The sequence below is a fragment of the Lactuca serriola genome, chromosome 8 (genome assembly GCF_051521515.1).
Source record: "Lactuca serriola cultivar US96UC23 chromosome 8, Lser_US96UC23_V15, whole genome shotgun sequence".
In the NCBI taxonomy this organism is placed as follows: Eukaryota; Viridiplantae; Streptophyta; class Magnoliopsida; order Asterales; family Asteraceae; genus Lactuca; species Lactuca serriola.
The window spans coordinates 106,642,158-106,659,939 of record NC_136415.1 but is presented as its reverse complement, the minus strand read 5'-3'; the positions used below and the strand labels follow the sequence as shown (position 1 = coordinate 106,659,939).

At 38.1% G+C, this 17,782-nt stretch overlaps 1 pseudogene; it reads left to right on the top strand.

The window, feature by feature from the left end:
- Positions 1-16,013: 16,013 nt before the first annotated feature.
- LOC145071100 (putative aspartic proteinase GIP2 pseudogene) lies at positions 16,014-17,554 on the top strand (annotated as a pseudogene).
- The last annotated feature ends 228 nt before the right edge of the window (positions 17,555-17,782 follow it).

Here is a 17,782-nt window from a genome sequence, read left to right as displayed (position 1 = left end):
TCTTCAAGTCCATGCGATCAAGATCCATTCCTTGTGATTAGATTCATCTTGCTCTTTCACCAAGCTTCCTTTCTTTTCACCGATCCTGTAAAACATTCAAATGCAATCTTATCACATTATGTATTAAGAATCAATGAATAGGAACTTAATGGAGTTAGATAGTGGATTTTTACCTGAAGCGCAACCATACTCTTTGACTCTCCCATCTTCTGGACTCTTCAGGCTCTTTGGGCAGACTTGTATCCAATGCCCTTTCATTTGGCAGCAAACGCAGGTCGGTTCTCCTAGAACGTCCTCGGAAGCATGGTTGGTTGACTTTCCCAACAAATACGCTCCATTGCTTCGCCAAATCATTTCTGATTCAGCAGCAATGAGCATGTAAGTTAGGTCAATGAGGTTGTCGTCATGATCCATCATATAATACTTTCATTTGAACTCATTATATGATTCAGGAAGTGACTGCAAAACCCAATTCACAGCCAATTCATCTGGGAATGACACACCCAACATTATCAACCTATCAATGTGTGATTTCATTCCTAGAACGTGGGCACACACGGGTTTACCATCTTCATGTTTCATTTCCAATAGGGATTTAGTGATATTGAACCTTTCAATTATTCGATCTTGTGGGTTAGGGAGAACAATAGGAGGAGGAGGAGGAAGTGAAGCATGATTTCTCGTTCCTCAATTGAATCGTGGAATATCATCTTCATGTGGAATGCTTGTTCCACGGGATTTGGGAAGACCATAGTTGTCGAACTTTGACATCTACAAAACGGGAGAAAAACAAATTCAAGTTAGTTGATAGATTGAGTCCTTAGTAAATCACCCAAATGAAATACTAAGGCTAGGACCCAACACAATATTCCACAACTCGGGAGAGGGATGCCGTAACCCTAATTGCAGAATATTTGAAGGTAAGTGAATGACGATTCACTAATTTCCACCACGAAAAACGAAAAGAACAATTTAAGTTTTAAATCTATGAAAACTCCTAGATCCTTTGAGATTCATTGAACTTTCAATGGCATGTTTAAATCTCGATATGCCCCTCTTGTTTGTGACTGGGATGCCGAGGATCACAAAGCGGGTGTGAATAACCATGCAAACTTACATGGTGCCCTCACATGTTACAGTCACCTATTCGACGTGCCGGTAAACCACACACGCTCCACCGAACTATGACAAACATTGAGTCACCCTTTGCTACCTTTTCTTAGAACCATTTAGTGTGCCGGTAAACCACACACACTCCACTAACGTCTTCACAAGGGCACAAAGTGTAATTTCATGGAGTTGCATCAATTCACTTTTGCCTAAGTAACTAAGATTGGGAATTTTATGAAAACATTTAGTTACTTTTATACTTCATTATACTTATAATTGAAGGTTTTGTCCCATCCTACCCGTTCGGCTAATGACCCTCCACTAGTCAAGAGTGCGGTGGGTAAGAGTGGATACCCATTCAATCGCCATTTTATAGGCAATTTCCTTAAACACCCCTTATGGACCAACTTCGTGAATGAGGCCTACTAACGGTAAGACTGACTTTTACTCATACATATATATAATGTTAGACTTTTAATGTTATATATATAGTATACGGTGTATTTTACACTTTTAAAATATTAGGTGGTCTAATTTAACAATTATACTTTTAATTCAATTAAATTGTAAACCTAAACCTTTTATGGATTTATTAAACTTCTATTAATTATACACCTTAATTAATTAATAAAACCATAAGGGTGTGATTTGAACTTTTTCAAAACAATACTAGAGTTTTAGAATTTAACATTCCTAATTAAACTTTTAATCAACTTTTAAATTCCAAAACTTGAGGGCAAGTTTTGAAACATTTCAAGACATTAGGGTTTAGAATTTAAATATACATCAAATTAAACTATTAATCAAAATTTAAATTCAAAAACTTGAGGGCAAGTTTTGAAACCTTTTTCAAAACATTAGGGTTTTAACTATTTAAATTTCAAAACAACAAAACTTTTGGGTTCAAATTTAAACTATAAAACCTAAAGGGAAACATATGAAACTTTTCAAAACAACAAGGATCAAATAACAAATAATCTTAATTAACATTTAATCACATAATTATCCGTATTTGATTTATTTAATGATTTCTTGCAAAACAATTTATCAATTTAGTCAAAATAATTAATCAATTATCACATAAGGAAACAATTATCTTATTAATTGATAAATATCTTCAATTAGATCAAGAATATAGTCAAATATATCATAAAATCGGATTTATATTGATCTAATATGATAAGGTAACTATCCCAAAGCAAAAACAGCAAGAAATCCCGAGATATACTCCATCTGACGAGTTGACTCGTCGAGTCAAGCATAGACTCATCGAGTCACCATGGACTCGGCGAGTTCAGCTATGGACTCGGCGAGTCCAGCCTCCAGAAACCAAAAAACGAATTTTTTTGAACATATCAAGCATCAATACAATAGAAACCAATCAAGGCTCTCTGATACCATTGATGGGTTTTGGTCATAAGACATCCTATGTGCTCATACAAACCCTAATGCTTGGATCTAGGTTTCTCTATTGTACATGCTTTGAATCCAAGACTATAAACCCTAATTCTAGCATATGGAAATCGATATTAACATATAATTAGGTTTAAGATATTCCCTTGATTGTTATGTAGCAATAACAATCCCAATTCCTCCTTGAATTGACTTTGGAAGGCTTAGAGTCACAAGTGTCACTCCTCTAATGGCTTACAAACACCAAGAGCAAAATGGAGATGGTATAATGAGAGAGAAGAGGTATAAGAATTCGTCTCTAGGACCTCTTGGGAAGGCATGGACGAATTCATGAGCCTTAGAGGTCTTTATATAGGTGTGGAGATTAGGGTTTTAGTCTTATCCTTATCTAGTTGCTTGCCCACCAAGTAACCATAAGATAAGCCTTGAAAACCCTTCTCCTTTATCCTTTGGACGATTTCAAGGATCCTTATCTCCTTGAATTCGTTCAACTCATATTTAGGATAATCATTACCATATTTTGTAACTATCACATAATTACAATTCAGCCCCTATAGTTTAATTAATTACACTTGATCACAAAATTAATTCTTAATTAATTATTGACCAATATTAATTAAAAAAATATGATTTCTCCTTTAATATATTACTCTTATAACATATTAATAAATCATAATAACCTCTCTCTCTATTTATTTCTCCAATCAAGTTGCTTTGGTGAAGGCAACCCAAAAGGACCATGCACCATCGGGTCAAGTACATACCAAAATAGTTATCGACTTAGACACTAATCCAACATAAATAACTTTGGATAATGCTCCCTCATCTTATCCTCTGACTCCCATGTCCACTCTCAACCCTTTTAGTGTTATCACTACACCTTTACCAAGCCCACCACCTTGTTTCACATAGTCTTCATCTTTCGAGGATCGCCACTAGTCTCTCTATATAATGTAGGTGATCATCCACCTGAATGTCCTCCAATGGAACCACTGCGGAATCATCAACCAAACATTTTTGCAGCTAAGAGATGTTAAAAGTGTTCTGCATGTGACTGAGCTCCTCAGGTAGATCCAAATGATATGTAACCCTGCCTACATAGGCTAACACCCTAAAAGGACCAATATATATGGGGCCTAGCTTTCCCCGCTTCCTGAATCGGATGACACCTTTCCAAGGTGACACATTCAGGAGTACCATGTCCCCAACCTGGAACTCTAAGTCTGATCGGTGTCTATCTGTGTAGCCCTTCTGTCAACTATGTGCTATCTGAAGTCTACCACAAACCTGCTGAATCAACTCATTCATCTGAAGTAACACCCCCGAACTACCCATAACTCGCTGACCGACCTCACCCCAACATATCGAGGTCCTATATTTCCTCCATAGAGCCTCTAACAAGAAGGTCGATCAATTTTGGGTTGATAATTGTTGTTATGAAGCACGTCCTCCAAGGTCAGGATAGTCTACTCACTCTGACCATCGGTCTGCGGGTGGAAAGTCGTGCTGAAATGCAGACGAGTACCCAACTCCTTATGAAATATCTTCCAGAACCTAGAAGTAAACCGAATATCCCTATTAGAAACCACTGAAATCGGTACCCCATGTCGTGTCACAACCTCCTAAATGTAGATGTCATCCAACTTCCCAATTGAGATACTCTCCTCGATCGGAATAAAGTGTGTGCTCTTGGTTATTCCATCCACGATGACCCATATCGAATCCACTCTATGCGCCGTCCGTGGTAACTTTGTAATGAAGTCCATCGTAATCTCTTCCCATTTCCAAATGGGAACACCCAACGGCTCCAATTTTGCCGTGAGGTCGCTGATGCTCGACCTTGACTTTCCTGCAAGCCAAGAAGCTATCTACATACCATGCCACATCCCAATTCATGCAGGGCTACCAATAATCAAGAAGGAGGTCTCTATACATTTTTGTCGCACCAAGATGAATAGAGAGCATTGAATTGTGTGCCCCCTCCATCAAAACCTGACACGCACCACCCAAATACATAACCCACACCCTCTGATGGAGAGTCAACAAACCACAACTATCATAATCGAAAGAGGACAACTGAACCATTATATGCTCGCTCTTCCGGCGTTCTTCCTTCATATCCTCAGGCTGCGCCTCTCGAATCTGCACCAAAAGTGGAGTAACCATGGTCATACTCAAACACATATCCCTGATTGGGGCAATACCCTTCTTATGGCTAAGAGCATCGGCCACCACATTGTCCTTCCTCAGGTGATAAAGGATCTTACAATAATAATATTTCACCACATCTAACCATCTATTTTGCGTCATGTTCAGATTCGGCTGATCTATCAGATACCTTAGACTCATTTGATCCATGTAAATAGTATACAGTCCCCATACAAATAATGACGCCAAATCATGAGGGCGAAAACCATAGCCCCTAACTCCAAATCATGTGTAGGGTAGTTCGACTCATGAGGCTTCAGCTGTCTTGAAGTTTATGCGATGACATGACCCCACTACATCAATATCGTACCCAATCTAGAGATCGACACATCACAGTAAACCACAAAATTTTCAACACCCTCTAATAAGGTCAGAATCGGCGACTCACACAATCTCTACTTCAGAGTGTCAAAAGTTGTGTGCTGTTGACACCCAATGAAAAGTAACAGTCTTCTTTGTCAGTCAGATCAAAGGAACTACTATCTTGGAGAAATCCTAAATAAATCTCCAATAATAATCTCCTAAAACAAGGAAACTCTGAATCTCGGATGGAGACCTCAGAACCTCGCACCTCATCACCGCCTTAACCTTGGACAGATCGACCAAAATATCCTTCTGGTTGACAAGGTGCCCCAGAAACTGCACCTCGCACAACCAAAATTCAAACTTGGAGAACTTTTCAAAAAGCTTCTCCCCACTCAAAGTCTGCAATACTTCTCTCAGGTGATCCTCATGCTGCTCCTGGGTCTTGGAGTAGACCGGGATATCATCGATAAATAAAATCACATACCAATCTAACATAGGTATGCACACACGGTTCATGAGATCCATGAACATTGAGGGAGCATTGGTGAGCCCGATGGGCATCACCACAAACTCATAATGACCATAATGAGTTCGGAAGGCCGTATTCTGCATATCCTCCTCTCTGACCCTCATCTGATGATAACATGAATGCAGATCAATCTTGGAAAACCAAGATGTGCGCTAAAGATGGTCAAATATTTGGTCGATCCTCGGGAGATGATAACATTTCTTCACTGTTAGCTTATTCAGATCCTGGTAGTCGGTACACATCTGATGCGACCCATCATTTTTCTTCACAAACAAGATTGACGCGTCCCATGGTGAACTACTTGGTAGAATAAATCCCTTGTCTAACAGCTCCTGCAGATGTGTAGGCAACTCCAACATCTCTGGAGGTTCTAACCGATAATATGATTTGGCTATCAGAGCCACACCTAGAACCAAGTTAATCTGAAACTCCGCCTGCCTCTCTGGAGGCACTCTAGGAAAATCCTACGAAAAAAATGTACGAGTATTCCTGAATAATCAGTACATCGATCGTAGTCACCTTACCTTCCTCCCTTGTATCCATCACCTAAACCACAAATCCAAAACAACCCTACTGAAGATAACGGCTAGCCCTTGTTGCCGAGCAGAGATTCTGTCCACACTAAGCACCCTCTCCATGAATCACCAACTCTCCTCTACTTGGGGTCCGAATACGCGCCAACTGATGCTTGAAATCAATCATTCCCCATTTGGGATTAACCAATACATCCCCAAAATAACGTTTCTCTTGTGCAGTATAATGGGAACGAAATCGATCGGGTACCGCCCATTGAACAACTCCAAAGTGCATCCCTAATGAACCCTCGATACTTGTATAGGACAATTGTAGGAAATCTCAACCTCTAATGGATAATCCAGCTCCCCCGAAGTATCGACAAACCTCTTGCTAAATGCAAGAGATACAAAGGATCGAGTAGCCCCTGAATCAAACAAAACCAGACCGGAGATATCGTTCACAAGGAATGACCATAAAAGCAACATACAGATATAAGCAGAAAAAACAAAATAAATAAAGAGATCGGAACGGGATCTACAACTGGTGTTGCGCGAGCCTCCTGGACACCTATCACCACATTTGGTGTTGCACGAGCCTCCTGGACTTTCAACTGAAATGCCCTGCTCCTCACAACAGGCGCCTCCGCCTTGCCCTAGTAACCATCTATGATCCTCAGAGTCATCGGAACGGGAGCTACAACTGGTCCCGCGGCTGCTAAACTCAAGAAATCGGCCTTTTATGGCCCCTTTTATTGCAATGAAAGCAAATCAGACTCAATCCCTGGGTGGGGGCAGTGCAATCCCTGCTAAAGTGCCCATTCTTGTTGCACTTGTAGCATCCCGAACCACCCACTCTACGACCTTCATCGTGCATCCTGCTGCACTTATCACAACATCCCCAGCCCTGTTAGCCCATCAATCTCTAATAAAAAACCTTGGGCCTCTTGCCCAAACCCTATGAACTCTGGACCTGGTCCGACTTCCTCTTCTTCTCCATCTCCAAAATCAATCTCCCTCTCTATGGCTCTCGCCACCATGTTATCTAGTGTCCTAAAACTAGATATGCTCATGAATTGTCAGATCTTGCTCCTCAACAAATCATGATATCTCGCCTTCTTCATGTCCTCATCTGCCACTTACTATAGAACCAACAAAGCCCAATCACGAAACATGGCAGCAATCTCCACCACCGTATCAGTAGTCTGATGATTGTCCTGAAACTCCCTCACCAACTGTTGGACCTCAATAATATGTGTGAACTCAGCTCAAAACCTCGTCATAAAATCCTCCAACGTCATCGACTTAACCGCCTCGCCTCTCAAGGCATGATCAACCTCCCCCCACTAATTACGAGCTTTGTCTTTCAGAATACAAGATGAAAATCTAACCTTCAACTCCTCGGGGTAGAATCTAGTACGGAAGGCGTTCGTGATATCCGCTAACAAATGCCTTCTTGCAATAGGGTCCTTATCAAAGAAAAACGGAGCCCCCACATACTCGAAACTTTCAGAAAGTCAAAGAGCGAGCTCCCACCATCGTCACAATCTCAGAACGAAAAGCGCCCAAGCGCTCATCCAGAACCTCCAGGATGCCCTCCTTGATCATACCAAAGATCACACGAGTCTGCTCAAGAATACTATGGTAACCTCTGATGAAATGAAGTCTCGCATTTGATCATCCATATGTCTGGCCCAGAGCCAGAACCTGAACCATTGCCGACACCATAACTATCATCGGCACCTGTACCACCACCAGAACCTCCTCGAGTGATCACCATACTAAAAATAAACCATACAAACCATCATAACACACCCAAAGAATCCCATATTCTACAAGCTCCATGGTATCATCGTGACTTTCCTTGACTCAAGTACAGATCCTCTACTTCCAATAGTACGGGCCCAATACTACTATCCACATTTATCAGTACTTTCCTCAAAGATCTTATCGACTCCTCCAAGCTACTTCCTTATCAATCCAAACGATCTCTCACATAGCAAAGCTCACTGCACCGAAATAGCTCCTAGGGTCTCCTAGGACTACCATCACACCACTCTCCGCTATCATCTGCAGAAGGAACTCCCACTAACACCATGTAACTATCTCATGAACACAATTACATATCACTGACACCATGTAATTCTTTGACTAGAAGGTCTCACACTACAACGGTTGGACTCAAACGAGAATTTTGCAATAGGATTAAACCTAACCTTCTAAAATTATCTAATCTCAGTAATAAGTAACTTAATGCATTCGCTTACCAGTTAGTTGGTATTAATGAGAACTCCTAAAAGCACAAAGCAAGAAGCATTCGAGCATTGAGTAATCTAAATCAAAGCAGCGCCGAAATAGGCCACCCTATCAAATAACTGGTCCAATACTAGCATGCAGGTCTACAAGCTCAAACAGTAGGCATATAAAGGCATCTCTCCTAGCATTTTATCATGAAATCCTGGGCAGATCATTAGCCCTAATCTAGCCTGTGATTCACAAATTCTCATTTCAAATCATATCACATAGAACATGTTAGGTATTTTGGGAAAACTTACTTTAGCTCGGTCGATTGCATGCACCACACCCCTTTATTTTATTAGAAAATCCTTTAATAAAAAATTTTCTTTTTATAAAGAAAAATCTACCAAACCCTTAGCTTGAGTTCAGACCTAAGCTATCAATTGCGCTATAGCATTTTGCGGTGGTCAAGAACCGCTATTTTTAGTTTAGCGTTTTCCTTTTGTGGTACTGCTATTTGCGGTGCTATTCACCGCTATTTCAATAACCGCTATAGCGGTGTTACGGGCGCTATTCCAATTTCGTTAACATTTAGGGCCATTTGGCTACTTTGCCAATGAAAAACTAGTTTTAATGATCTCACTACACTTTCATTTTAAAGATCTTGAACAACTAACATAATTAAAAACACTCAAAGCAATTATGTCTATCGACAACTCTCTTTCTTATCTCTTTTTGTATTCACGACGACTTGAGCTGCTATGGTCAGACTCCATTAATGCTTTTTGGTAAATCGACCCACACCTATAAGGCTACAACTTGGGACTTAACTCCTTAAATCAAATACGAACTACTGATACGATATTGAACCCGTATAATGCGATTAAACTCTATTTGACACTACCTAGTTTCCGTATTACTATAGTAGGATATTGTGTTATGTTTTTATATGACTTTTGAGGTTTGATGATATTAATTCTATATGGACTTATTGTATTAACAATCAAATATATAAATTCTATATAAATATAATATAGAATTATAAATTATACGTAATATTAAAAAAGCTATACCACCGCGTTAACCGCGAACGGCATGTGACCGTTATTGAAATTTTAACCACGATAACTGCATAGGTTCAAACCCACCCGAGAGTATACCCGAATCCCTCAAACCAAGGCTTTGATACCAACTTGTAACGTCCCAAAATTTATAACCAAAAATTTCATTTTTGTATTAAGAAAACCATCAACGAAACATGTTTATAAAAATCATAAAGGAAATCAGAGTATTTCAACAATTATCCAAAAATGCATCAGGCTAGAATAAGGCGGAAAATCATGGTGTGCAAAATGCGATCATCCCAAGCTCCTCCATTTCGAACTGGAAGTACCTTAAACATTAACTAAAAACCATAAGCACAAAGCTTATTGAGTTCCATAAATACTGCATACCATAAATATACGTCAGCTCAAGGATGTATCGGGTCTATTTCACCCCGAGTCTATTTCAACTCAAATGTCAGATCAAGGCTGTACTGGGTCTGTTTCACCCCCACCCCCTCCCCCAAGTCTATTTCAATTCAATCGGTATTTTTCAACCATACGAGTTTATTTCACATCACATACATATAGAAAACAGGCATACATGCAAATATCAAGAGTCGCAATGAAAACAAGCACATACACCCCTAGTGTCCTACATTATAGTGAGCAAAATCAGCTCGATCCGCTGATAAACAAATAGATGCTCAGACTGTTGAACTGGAGAATCCTCGTACTAACCAATCAATAAAATCCTTATTAATAATTAGATCATAAACCATAACCGGGAATCTGATTCATTGAACCCGACTCCTAGGGTAAAACACCACTTTATCCTTTCCCTTAATTGGCCCAAATAATTATGGCCCAAACCTAAAAGCACCTGAAGCCCAAAATGACCCAACCCCATCTAAACCCACTGTTGGGAGTACATTGAGCGTATCCAACTCATAGACCATGCGTACTCATGCGGACTAGGGTACAGGGTTCGAACCCAATACGCACAATGTACTCAAAAATGCTCCCAACGTACTGGTTTGTGAACAATTCCTTATATAGATGGCTTAATCTCTTAAGACCCTAAATTCCAAAATTTAGATATACTCTAAAAGAAGGTCCTAATCCATAAATTCGGAAGCTTTAAGGTTTTGGATGGATTAATAAGTCCCAATACCCAATTTTAACATTCTAACCCCATGAAATAAACATAAACCCTTGCATATTTGAGTTAAGTTCATCAAAATACCTTTTTATGCACAAGTGACCTCAGAAACACTAGGATCTACCATCCTAAGCTTCTGGAGTAACTTATACTCACATGAAACAACTCAAGGGACCAAAACATTTCAAGAACCTTAAGATAACTAGATCTAAGAGATGAATCAACATGGTTGAAACTTTATACCTCCTGAGACTTGCCAAGATGATGAATATTCTAGATCTTTAAGCTACACCACAACCAATGCTTTATCAGCAATTTCCTTCTTCTTCAAGATGCACAAAAACACCAAGAGTTTACCACCAAAGCTCAAGAACACATAAGGAAAAGCTAAGGTTTCGTGGGGAGTCTTTAGAGGGAAGGAGGTTGATGAGGGGGAAGCCTCAAGGTCCATAATGACACTTAAATAGGAGTCAAACCCTAAAAATTAGGGTTTGTGGTCTGTTCACGTACGCCCGACATATGTAGCCTAGCGTACGCCGCCAACCCCGCGCCCAACATAAGGGAGTACGCTCATCGTACTCCAAGTTACACCCAATGTAAAAAGGAACAAAATTTAAATTTTAAGAGTTAATCAAGGTATTGAAGAGTACTTGAAACTCGAGCATTACACCAACAAAGTGAAAAACCAATTTTTCTGTGATCTGACCCAATGAATTTGGGGTAATTTAGTTGTTTCTAGGCCTCCTCAGATCAAAGGCCGAAACACCAAAAATTAGATCCATTTAGATTTTTAGATAACCTTTGATAAAATGGAAATTTATTTTTAATTTCAGAATTTTTAGAGTGAGTTGAATGATAGGTCATTCACTAGAGATGAGAGAAGGAATGGTGGATGTGATGCATTAACCATAGCATTTCGGACTTTTACTTCTTTATTTGTTAATTACATAAACTGTCTTGTAACACCCCTATTTCAATATTAGGAATTAGCATAAAGGATATTGATTGTACCATTGTCATGTCGAATGACTTGTAAATCCTTTTGTTACATAAATATACATAAGAATTAGAGTATAGATGGGTGTTACTACAAGTTCATAACAAAAGCAAACATTCTAAGTATCTAAAGTGTATTAACAAAAACAAATCATCTAATGTTTGTTAATGCTAATTTTAGTCATCTAGTATATCCTAAAAGATTTGCATCATCTTCTAAAGTTCATTACTCTTATCTTTTATATACACATGTGGAATACATTCCAACACCCTCATGCGTCTTCCCATACTCCCTGCAACAATCTCAGTTCCTATGACCTCCTAAAGGAATATCAAAATCTTGGACCTTCTAGCTTCCTTTGGTGCCTGAACTTGCACCTGCAGTTTCATCCTCCGACGGACCATCAATACACTTGAATTTCATTAGAGACACGCGATCCTTCCTAAATCGTATCGCAACCTCATCCCATGACATGATATCTAGCTCAAGTACATTAATAGACTAAGCTATAATATCCCAGCGACCCGTTGTTGCATGACACAAAAGGAACATAACAAACTAGACCTTTGCGTCTTAGAGACAAACACTAGTGTGGAAGGAATCTACCTCTACCTAACTATTTATGCTAATAACCATATCCTTCTTTCTTTGAACATTAGAGGTCGACACACAACCACATCACATTGTGTAACAACTCATTAAGTATTAAATATCTATATGTATCTCATGCACATAGGTATTCTACACTATACCATTACCACTTTACATACATACATATCTTAGGTATACTCACATTCTTTGCTACATGTTTCTAACATATACCCCTTACATACTAGTTATATACGTACATGCTCTCGTACATGTTCTTACATGTATACCCATACTCTATCTTCATCTACTAACTGGAGGACATTCACTTAGTGCCTCAAGATCCAACAAACACACACACACACACACACACATATATATATATATATATATATATATATATATATATATATATACACGCACACATAATCTAGAGAGAAAGTGATATAATTCACCTTATTAGTAGTGAAAATACCATTAGCCTCATTCTTTGATTGATGCACCTTGATCCACCTTCTTTACACTTAGGCATATTCATAAAAATATACAAGTTTCGTAATACTTGTGTGAGCATATTAACAGATTAATGGCTCTCTTGGTCAAAATGACCACTTAATGGATCTTCTTTCTAACTTCTCATTTTCTACTTCTAATCCATTCCAACCAATGAATTAATCATCTCATAATACCTAGTTCATTATAATATACTCTATAATGCATAATCACTAGTTAGGGTTTCAAATCCTAACTCTTATTGGATTGATTCCGCCATGGAAATCACTTTCGAAGTGTGATTAAAGCTTCTAAACAGTCTCATCTACATCATAATCACACTATAGGTTGATCAATTCAACCAATCTACACAAACTAACAATTTCCATAAAATGGAGAAGTATGTACCTTAATGGAGAGAGGATGAAAATACTTACTAAGGTCCATCTCTAGCTTCTATTGCCTCCATCCCAACACTAAAATCTCTAACCTTTAGCTCTCAATCGATTTACGGCATTTTTGGTTCGGAAATGAGGCTCTAACAGGTTAGAACCTGTCTTTAATCCTTGACATTGTTCCATGGTGCACACCATGAGATCGTGGTCAACTTCTTTTCCAAGTCACAATGCCTTTCTCCCACAAGAACCAACTTTGTCTACCACATCGTGGTATCCATACACCATATTATGGTACAAAGTGTGTTGTCTACCACTTATGATGAAGGACTTCATTAGAATCCTCGCCACCTCTCACCACACTGTGTTGAGCTATCCATCACATCGTGGTGGCTGTAGATCAACAAACTTCATTGCTAATTCTATTCTAGATTTAGTGATAATTTTTTCTCAAACTTTTAACCTTCATAACTTCTTCATTCTATACTTATTTTCTATGATCTTTATATCCATGTGAAAGTGGGAACATACTCTACAGCTCTATTAAGTCATTTCTCACTAACTTAATATAGGTCTAAATTTATTATTCATCTAACCTCTTCTTAGTGACTTGAACTTATCTTGGCCATTACCATGAAGTCACACCTTCATAAACATATCAAATTCCTCTAAATAACATTTTTCCCTTTTATTCAACAGTTGACTAAGACTCAACTCTCTCTAAATTTTGCACTCTTACAATTACATGCTCAATGTGACTTGTCATTGCGTGCACGTAATGTCGGGCTGGTGGAGTTAGTGTAATAAATGCACCGTACCGCGGTACCCTATTTCTATGCCGCAGAGATTTTTTTTAAATCTACCCCAAAACTTATAAAAATCATAACTTCTTCATACGAACTCCGTTTTCGATGTTCTTTATATCCACGAGTTTGCCTTGACGTCTACTACAACATTCATGTTGATCATTTTAGCTAACACGGAATTCATTTTCACTTTTATTTTTATAAACAACAATTTATATCTTTTATTACGAAAAGCTAGAACAAGGTGTTACACATTTGAAGTATGGAGTTGAGTTGCGCTTAAGCTAGTGAAGTACATTGTCCAAATAGGAAAAATTAAGGATACCACAGGTCGTGCTTTTCATTACACTGACCGTGTAGTGTTGTCGAAGTTCTAAAGAGTGAGTGGTTAAAGTACATTTTTTTAAATGGCTAAGTTTGGGAAAAACACGAATCGTGTTTTGGTTACAAGGATTGTGTAATTGTTTCGAGATTCATTAAAATTAATAAAAGAATATATTCAGTCATTACTTTCTCAAAAACACTTCAAACACCTCCCAAACATTCTAGAGAAATGAGAGAACGGCTTCTAAAGGTATTGAGCTAAGATTGAAGGAAATTTGAGAGAATCAAATGGAGAATACAAGATTAAATCTTCCTTACTTGAATAAAAGTTAAACTATGTTCTTCTCTTGATGATTCCTTACTTTTATGTTTGAATTGAAAGGGGTTGTATGAACCCTATGTTCTAAGTTTTTGTTATATGATGGGAACCTTGATAGATAAGAAGAAGTAGAGAGTTAATTACTTGTTTGCTAGCTTAGAACCTTCAAAACAAAGCATTGAATCTTATCATGGTGATTTAGAAAGTAGTTGATTAAACCGTAATTTGGGTAAGCTTCTAGAAACATGAAAACAAGTGTTTGTTCTTTCAAGTTGAAGTAAACAAAAATCCCTAATAGATCTAATTGAAATAGATGAACTTGTAAGTTCAAGCTCAAGCCATCTAAGGGTTGAATTTATAATGAAAATGATTATGGAGAACTGTGAACATAAATATATGTTAGAAAGCTAGTTATATTGTTGAGTTTTTATTTTCAACCATGATGGGTTGTTTTAATTTTGGGACAAAGGCTGATAAAGAATTTCAAGGGTCGAGAACTCATCTATGTATAACTTCCTAAGGCGAGTAACTACGTTTTCCACCTTGATAATTGATAGTTAGATATGTAGTTATGTGGCTAATGTTGAATTGTGTGAAAGGTACCAACATGATGAGAATGGTGGTTCATGGAGAGCCTATGTGGCAAAACCATTGTTAAATGACTGTGGCAAGCCTATGTGGTCGTCAATCATAGTTGGTTGCTGTTGAATGATAATGGTAAACCTTTGTGGTGGGAAACCATGGTTGACAATTGTTGAATGATAATGGTAAGCCTTTATGGCCAAAAACCATGGATGATAATTATTGAATGAATTCATGGTAAGTCTTGGTGGCTTAGAACCACATAGATCATATGAGTTGGAAAAATTGATGAGGTGTGAATGTCTTGGAAATGCTTTACGTAATTTTATGTTTACTATTGTTGATTTAATATCTATGATTAATTGTTGTGTATATTACTTGTGTACAATGAGTGGGTTACTCGCTTTAACCATTATTTGTTGATATGCCTTTCAAGCCCAAGTAACCCAGATCGGGGTAAAGTTGTAGCCGAGAGATAGAAGACCTTAAGCAAATTGTATAATTTTGCATTTTGTTATTAAAGGGATTGTAATACCCGACTTGATCCTCCGATGTTTGTTGTATATATGATCTATCGATAACTACTTTTATGTTACCATGTTAATATAAATATACATAGTTGTTTATGATTCAAAAATGAAAAAAAAATGGGTGTACTTTGTATTAATTTTCCAGGTGTTACAAAGAACATATGCAAAACCAAAATGTGAATTACATACAAGAAATAGCAAGAACTGGATCGGTCGGTTGTGGAAGGGGGCTGCGAAACTAGTGAAGTAGTGATTATCAATGAAACATGCTTAATTTGTGGCTATTTCTGAACTTGTGGCTATTTCTTAAGAAGAAACTTAATAAAGTATAAATGCATGTGATAGAATTATGAAAGAGTGTTAATTTAAGAACCATGTGGGTTTATTTAAAATCTCCTTTTGTAGTATTAATTATTATGCATCCACTAGAGGTTCCTGGTTTACTAATGTCGTCATGGGCATCAAGATTCATGATTACTATAAAACAACGCCATTTCCATCAATGACTTGGCAACTACAACCACAATGGCATCTTCTCAAACGCTTACCACTCTCGTCATCTTTTCTCTTGTAAGCTTCTCTTATGCCGCTTCAGGTCCACCCAAACTGCCAAAACCAAAAGCCATTCACCTTCCAGTTAGAAAAAATCAAACAACGCTCCAGTACTACACCACATTTGAGTCTGGAAACCCTGAGGAAGCTAACATAATCGATGCATTGATTGATCTTGGATCACCATCTGTTTGGTATGATTGTACATCCTATGTGTCGTCTTCATATAAACGAGCATCATGTGGTTCAAGCAGATGTACGAAGGCCAGGGGGTCATCCTGTATAGATTGCAACAAGACTCTTAGACCAGGGTGCTCCAAAAAGGACACATGTGGTGTGCTCACTTACATCCCCTATCTAGTGTACTACACAGACCAAGTGCTTAGTGAAGATACCATGAGAGTATATTCGACCGATGGTGCGTATGTTTGGTTTAGTTACTACATAAAAAAATTCCAATTCTCTTGTGCCCTCACTGTCGAGGGCTTACCTGGTGACCATGCTAAAGGGTTGGCTGGCTTTGCAAATATAAACATCTCATTGCCATCACAAATTTCATCTTCCTTAAAGTTAGCTAAAAAATTTGCTCTTTGTTTACCTTCATCATCTGAAAGTGGATTAGGGGATATATTCATTGGTGGAGGTCCATATTACATGTCTCCTAGTATCGAAGATCAATCTCTGTCACTAGTAACGACCCCGCTTGTTGTCAATCCGATTGCCACTAACCCCTTTTTTGCTGATGAAGAGCCTTCCCTTGAGTATTTTATCAATGTCAAATACATTGAAATACACGGTAAACGTGTAGCTTTTAGTCCATCTCTGCTATCTATTGATAAAAATGGAGTTGGGGGAACAAAGATTACTACTATGGAACCTTATACGACTTTGCATTCGTCCATTTATAATAGTCTTGTTAAAGAATTCACCAAGGAAGCATCAATGAACAAAATAAAGAAGGTAAAAGCTGTCGCACCTTTTGTGGAGTGCTTTGACTCGAGGACTGTTCCCAACACGATAACTGGACCAGCAGTTCCAAATATCGACCTTGTTTTGGAAGGGAGTACTGTAAGGATGAGACTGTATGGTGCAAACTCAATGGTGAAAGCGAAGAAGAATGTAATATGCCTTGCATTTTTTGATGGAGGAATTTCACCAACAACATCTATTGTCTTAGGTGGGCATCAGTTAGAGAATTATATTCTAGAGTTCGATCTAACTGCGTCAACACTCGGACTCTCTTCGTCTCTCCTGCTCCAGAACACAAGCTGTTCCCATAGCAGGGTATATTAATTCCCTGGGTACTTTAGAATTTGTATTTGTTTTGTTCATATTTCTCTAGCTTTCCCTTGTAATGTTTTGAAGCTAGCTAGTCTTTCAGATCAAAATTGTATGATCTACTTTGCTTTGTATTCCAAGAATCACGTTTTAGTGGAAGATGTTGTCTATCGCTTTTTGTTCAGTAATATATATGGAAGAAAATGGGAAATGTAGCAAAAAGTGAAAGGAGAATCTTAATAGTATTTTAAAAAAAAGTTTTAAAAGCTTGAGGGCATGCCTCCTTGATTGGAGGAAATTTTCAAATATTTGCGTTCTTGAGTTTAATATTGAGTATATACAGTGTGGTTGACAGACACAAAGATCAATTACTTGTCCTTTTGCATAAAAAAGAATTA